Here is a 6,054-nt window from a genome sequence, read left to right on the forward strand (position 1 = left end):
ACTAACAGCAGCTGAGGAAATTTTTATCCTCTTGGTCCTGGCTGGTGTTCGAACCCAGGTCCAGAGCGCATGGCTGATAGTGTTAGTTTCCAGCCAGACACTGTTTGTTTGTTTGAAAAACAATTTGAATCTCTTATTTAAAAATAAGAACATAGAAGCAAGATAAAATACAACTCTTTATATATATATATATTTATTATGAAAATACTGTACAGAGGGGTTACAATTATATCGGTAAGATAATGAGCACATTTCTTATCAAGCATTGTAGCCTCCTCCTTTGTTTCCCCTTCCCATCCCTTCGTATCCCTCCCCCCCCCCCCCCGCAAAGTTGTAAAGTTCGTTTTTCGACATAACAACTTGTACATCTCATTGTTGCAATGGGTCCTCCTGTATCCTTGTTTTAGCGATTTGTTTTTTCCCTTCCCCTCCACATATACCAACATCATATATAGTGAAAGCAACAAAGACATAATCTTATAAATATGTTAGAAACAGTCGCATGAAAGACCTCTCTCTCTCTCTCTTTTTTTTTTTGTCAGTCGTGGGGCTTGAGCTCTAGGCCTGGGAGCTGTCCCTGAGCAATTCAGCTCAAGGCTCATGTTCTATCTACTTGAGCCATAGCACCACTTCTAGTTTTCTGGTGTTTTTTTTTTTTTAAATTGTGATTAAGTGATTATATAATTTCCAAAGTTTCACAGTATTGTGAGATAATGGTGCTCATTTAAAGTCACAAACTCATTCTAACTTTCCTGGAGCAAATTGTCTATCACACTCTATAACATATAACGGTGTACACATATACTCCATACATGTGATCAGCAGCATGGGGTTATTGTGTTAGTTTCCAGCCAGACACTGTTTGAAAACCAATTTGAATCTCTTATTTAAAAATGAGAACATAGAAGCAAGATAAAATACAACTCTTTTAAAAAAGAAGTTTGAACTCCATCTAATCTCACTGTAGAGCAGAGCATATTTGCTTAAGGAGTATGAAGCACGTATTAATGTGTCTGGGTAATGATTTATGGGACTATTAATAGCTTGGTTTTTTTGTTTTGTTTTGTTTTTTGGCTAGTCCTGGAGCTTGAACTCAGGATCTGGGCACTGTCCCTGAGCTTTTTTTGTTTAAAGCTAGTACACTCTACCACTTGAACCACAGTTCCATTTCTGTTTTATTTTATTTTTTCTGTTTATGTGGTGCTGAGGAATTGAACCCGGGACTTCATGCATGCTAGGCAAGCACTTTACCACTAAGCCACCTTCCCAGTCCAATAGCTTGTATTTTTATTCAAACCTTCTCCATCCCAAGAAAGTAGCCAGAAGCAGAACCTCTTAAATCAGAGTGTCCCCTTCTGTGACCCCCCCCCCCCGGTCTGCCTAGGATTTGGGTGGCCAGAGTGGGATTGTTTGAGGTTCTAAGGGTGGGGACAGATGGAGTGAGCCACAGGCAGCCCTTAGCAGGAAGAGTTGAGAATTTGACAGACTACAAAGAATAGAACAAGTATGTGTGCAAGTGGCTAATACCTGTGATTCTAACTGATCAGAGGGCTGGGATCTGAGGATTCACAGTTCAAAGCCAGCCTAGCCAGGAAAGTCTGTGAGATTCTTACCTCTAATTATCAAAAAGCCAGAAGTGTAGAGTTGCTCAAGTAGTAAAGCACCAACCTTGGGTGAAAAAGTTAAGGGATAGCACCTAGGTCCTGAATTCAAGCTCCAACTTTGGTATAACAAAGGAAAAAAAAGTGCAGTTTGCAGAGCTCTGATTGGTATGATTATGGGATGAGCTGATGAGGCTCTGAGCCCTGGCACAGAGACCCCTGGCCTCTGGCTAAGGTGATGGATTGTTTGTGCTCCAGCTTGGTTCCAAGGTTCCAGAAATGCCGCCTTCAAGGTAGGCCACACAGAGGCCTAGCAGAGTGTAGGAATGAGCTCCTTTATTCTTCAGGAGCTACTGAGGACTTTTACATAACCCTAGAGAAGAGTGCCTCTGAAAAAAAAAAAAAAAAAGAAGACCAATAGGAAATTTTCCAGTAGCCAGGTAGGTGGGGCTCATTAACTAATTTAGAGAAGGAATATTTTCTTATATCTGATTGTGGGGAAGTTCAATGTACGCCCTTTACATAAACACTGATGTGGAGCCACAGAACAATCTTTATACTTCTGTTGCTCTCCAATTTTATCAGTATGGGTGGACTCTGTTTACAAGAGTCCAATAAAGCCTGGTGCTGGTGGCTAACGCCTATAATCCTAGCTACTCAGGAGGCTGAGATCTGAGGATCATGGTTCAAAGCCAGCCCAGGCAGGAAACTTTGTGAGACTCTTATCTCCAGTTAACCACCAGAAAACTGGAAGTAGTGCTGTGGCTTAAGTGGTAGACTGCTTGCCTTGAGCTGAAGAGCTAAGGGACAGTGCCCAGGCCCGGAGTTCAAGCCCACGACTGACCAAAACAAAACAAAACAACCCCCCCCCCAAGAGTCCAATAGAGCCCCTTTCACAAATCTCATTTCATCTTCACATTAAAGTTGGACAGGGAGCAAGGTGGTGCTATCTTGTTTGCTGAGCTTGGAGAGAAACTAGATCCGTGGGTGAGTCATTTGTTGATCGTTTTTGGGGTCCTAAAAGGTGGGTGTCATGCTATCTCACTGGACCTTAAGATAGGCCACCAGCCCTCTGGCCTTAGGATTTGCCAACCATTTCCTTGTTTAACGCTCATTCCTTTGGTCTGTTTGCCCTGTGCATACGAGGACACGCTGTCTGTCTGTCTGTCTGTCATCAATACCCTATGCCTGTCTGTGATTATGGTCAAGTCCAATCTTCTCACTAAAGGGACATTTCTGTTTTATTCTTTTCCTCTTCTTTCTTGAAGGGAAGACTGATTTCTGGAGGTATGGCAGCCACCTTGCCACCAAGAGGAGAAAAGCCACATGCTGACATGGCTGATGGGAAAGATAGAAGGCACATGGACCCCTAGTGGAGAAACGAAGCCACCTACCTCTGCCAGATGGTCTATCTCTAGAAGTCTTGCTACATGAGAAAATAGACTCTCTTGTTCCATATATTGTAATCTAGTTTCTGATACATGGAACCACTGATATTGTGGATTGGCACAGCATCATATATCAGTGTTCAAATTATGACTCTAACATTATTTGGATGACTTAGGCCAAGTTGTCCAAAATTCCTGCAACTTAATTATCCTGTGTGTAGCCAGGATGGCGGTGATTCAGTCCCAGAGCACAGAGTTCATGAGGCGATTCATACGTGCATGAGAAATTGATGCATGATAGGTGTGGATGAGCAAATGAGGACAGAAATGACAGACTTTAGCAGGTGGTATAGGGGAAAGTGACTCACTATGTAAGAGGAAAACAAAGTTGGGGGCTGGGAAGGTGGCTCAGTGGTAGAGCGCTTGCCTTGCCTGCATGAGGCCCTGGGTTCGATTCCTCAGTACCACATAAACAGAAAAAGAAGTGGCACTGTGGCTCAAGTGGTAGAGCACTAGCCTTGAGCTGAAGAGCTGAGGGACAGCGCCCAGGACCAGAGTTCAAGCCCCACAACTGACAAAAAGAAAAAGAAAAAAAAGAAAAACAAAGTTGGATACCTACTTTCTTTCTTTGCTTATTTCTTTTGTTGGTTGTGAGGCTTGAACTCTGGGCCTGAGTGTTATCCTTGAGTTTTTTAGCTCAAGGTGAGTGCTCTACCATTTCTGGCTTTTTGATGTTTAATTGGAGATAAGAGTCTCACAGACTTTCCTGCCTGGATTATCTTAGAACCACCATTCTGAGATGTCAGCCTCCTGAGTTGCTAGAATTATAGGCATAAGCCATTGGTAGCTGACAGAGAAGGTAGTTTTAAACCTAAAGCCAAGAGGTAATTAAAATATAGGGTATAGAGACTGACTGTAGCTCAGTGGTCGAATACTTGCCCACCATATATAAGGCCCTGGGTTCAAGTCTCAACATTGCCAAAAAAATTAATATTTAGATTTTAGACCTTAGTTGCCACTGGATACATGGGCCTATTGGATACTGTACAAGTGACCTCATGCAAACTGAGATGTGCTATAAATATAAAATACATACCAGAGCCAAAGTCCTACTGTGCACAAAGGAATGCATTATTTCTATATAATTTTATGCTGATTCCATCATGTTTCAATATTTTAGATATATTGGATTAAATAAAATGTATTAGTAAAATTAATTTCACTTATTTCCTCTTACTTTTCCAATGTGTCTATTAGAAACATTTTAATTACAAATATGTCTCATATTACCTTATTATTTTTTTTTTGGTCCGGTCGTGGGGCCTGAACTCTGGGCCTGGGTGCTGTCCCTCAGCTCTTCAGCTCAAGGCTAGCACTCTACCACTTGAGCCACAGCGCCACTTCTGGTTTTTTTCTTTTTTGCTTATGTGGTGCTGAGGAATCGAACCCACGGCCTCATGCATGCAAGGCAAGCGCTCTACCACTGAGCCACCTTCCCAGCCCTCATATTACCTTTGGATTGGACAATATTCTTCTAGACTCTACAAGAAACTCCTCTATCTGCAAGAAAAAAAGTAGAAGTTACTATAGTAGAAAAATGGGTAAAAGGTATGTACAGGAATTCACAGGAGAAACCCAAATAGTAAATTAGTATATAAATCAAGTTAAAAATTATATATCTATAAATATCTTTGATCTCAATAATAACCAGAAAAGTATAAATAAATACAGCCATGAGATTGTCTTGACATCTATCAAAGATTGATGTCACAATCCTAGACTGTTGGGAGAACCACAAGGTAGAGCTCCCTAAATGTCTGCCACACTGGGACTCCCAGTGAACTGCTGTATACATTCCAGAGCTAACAATCCAGACTAATTTTTTATGTGCCAGTACTGGGGCTTGAACCTCGGACCTCATACTCCTACTTAACTTTTTCACTCAAGGCTGGTACTCTACCACTTGAGTCATACCTCCACTTCTGGCTTTTTGCTGGTTAATTGGAACCTTTTTTTTTTGTTTTTTTGGGTCCGGTCATGGGGCCTGAACTCTGGGCCTGGGCGCTGTCCCTCAGCTCTTCAGCTCAAGGCTAAAGCTCTACCACTTGAGCCACAGTGCCACTTCCGGCTTTTTTCTTTTTGCTTATGTGGTGCTGAGGAATCAAACCCAGGGCCTCTGGCATGCAAGGCATGCGCTCTACCACTGAGCCACCTTCCCAGCCCCGGAACCTTTTTTTTTTAAATTGTTGGTCATGGGGCTTGAACTCTGGGCCTGGGTGCTGTCCCTCAGCTCTTCAGCTCATGGTGAATGCTCTACTGCTTGAGCTACAATACTACTTCCAGTTTCTAGTGGTTTATTGGCGGTAAGAATCTCACAGACATTCTTGCCTGGGCTGGCTTTGAACTGCAATCCTCAGATCTCTGCCTCCTGAGTAGCTAGGATTATGGTGCAAGCTACTGGCGCCTGGCTTTTGCTGGTTAATTGGAGATAAGTGTTTCTTGGATTTATCTGCTTAAGCTGGCTTCAAATGGAAATCCTTAGGTCTCAGCCTCTTGACTAGGTAGGAGTACAGGTGTGAGCCTCTATACAGGATTGTGGCACCTAGCTACAATCCAGACTTACATGTAACAATAAGAATAGATCTCAAATTCCATCTCACCCCAATAAGACTGGCCAGCATCGAGAAGTCAAATGGTAATAGGTGCTGGTAGGGATGTGGGGAAAAAAAGAACCTTATTGCACAGTTGGTGGGAATGTAAACTGGTTCCACCACGCTGGAAGGTAGTTTGGAGGTTCCTCAAAAAACTAAACATAAATCTGGTGCCAGTGGCTCAAACCTGTAATCCTAGCTACTCAGGAGGCTGAGATCTAAGGATCATGGTTCAAAGCCAGCCCAGACAAGAAAGTCCATGAGACTCTTATCTCCAATAAACCACTAGAAAACCAGAAGTGGTGCTGTGGCTCAAGCAGTAGAGCACTCATCTTGAGCTGAAGAGCTGAGGGACAGCACCCAGGCCCAGAGTTCAAGCCTCACAACTGACAAAACAACAACAACAAAGCTAAA

The sequence above is a fragment of the Dipodomys spectabilis genome, unplaced genomic scaffold, assembly GCF_019054845.1.
Source record: "Dipodomys spectabilis isolate Male_0828 unplaced genomic scaffold, ASM1905484v1 ptg000118l, whole genome shotgun sequence".
Classification (NCBI taxonomy): Eukaryota; Metazoa; Chordata; class Mammalia; order Rodentia; family Heteromyidae; genus Dipodomys; species Dipodomys spectabilis.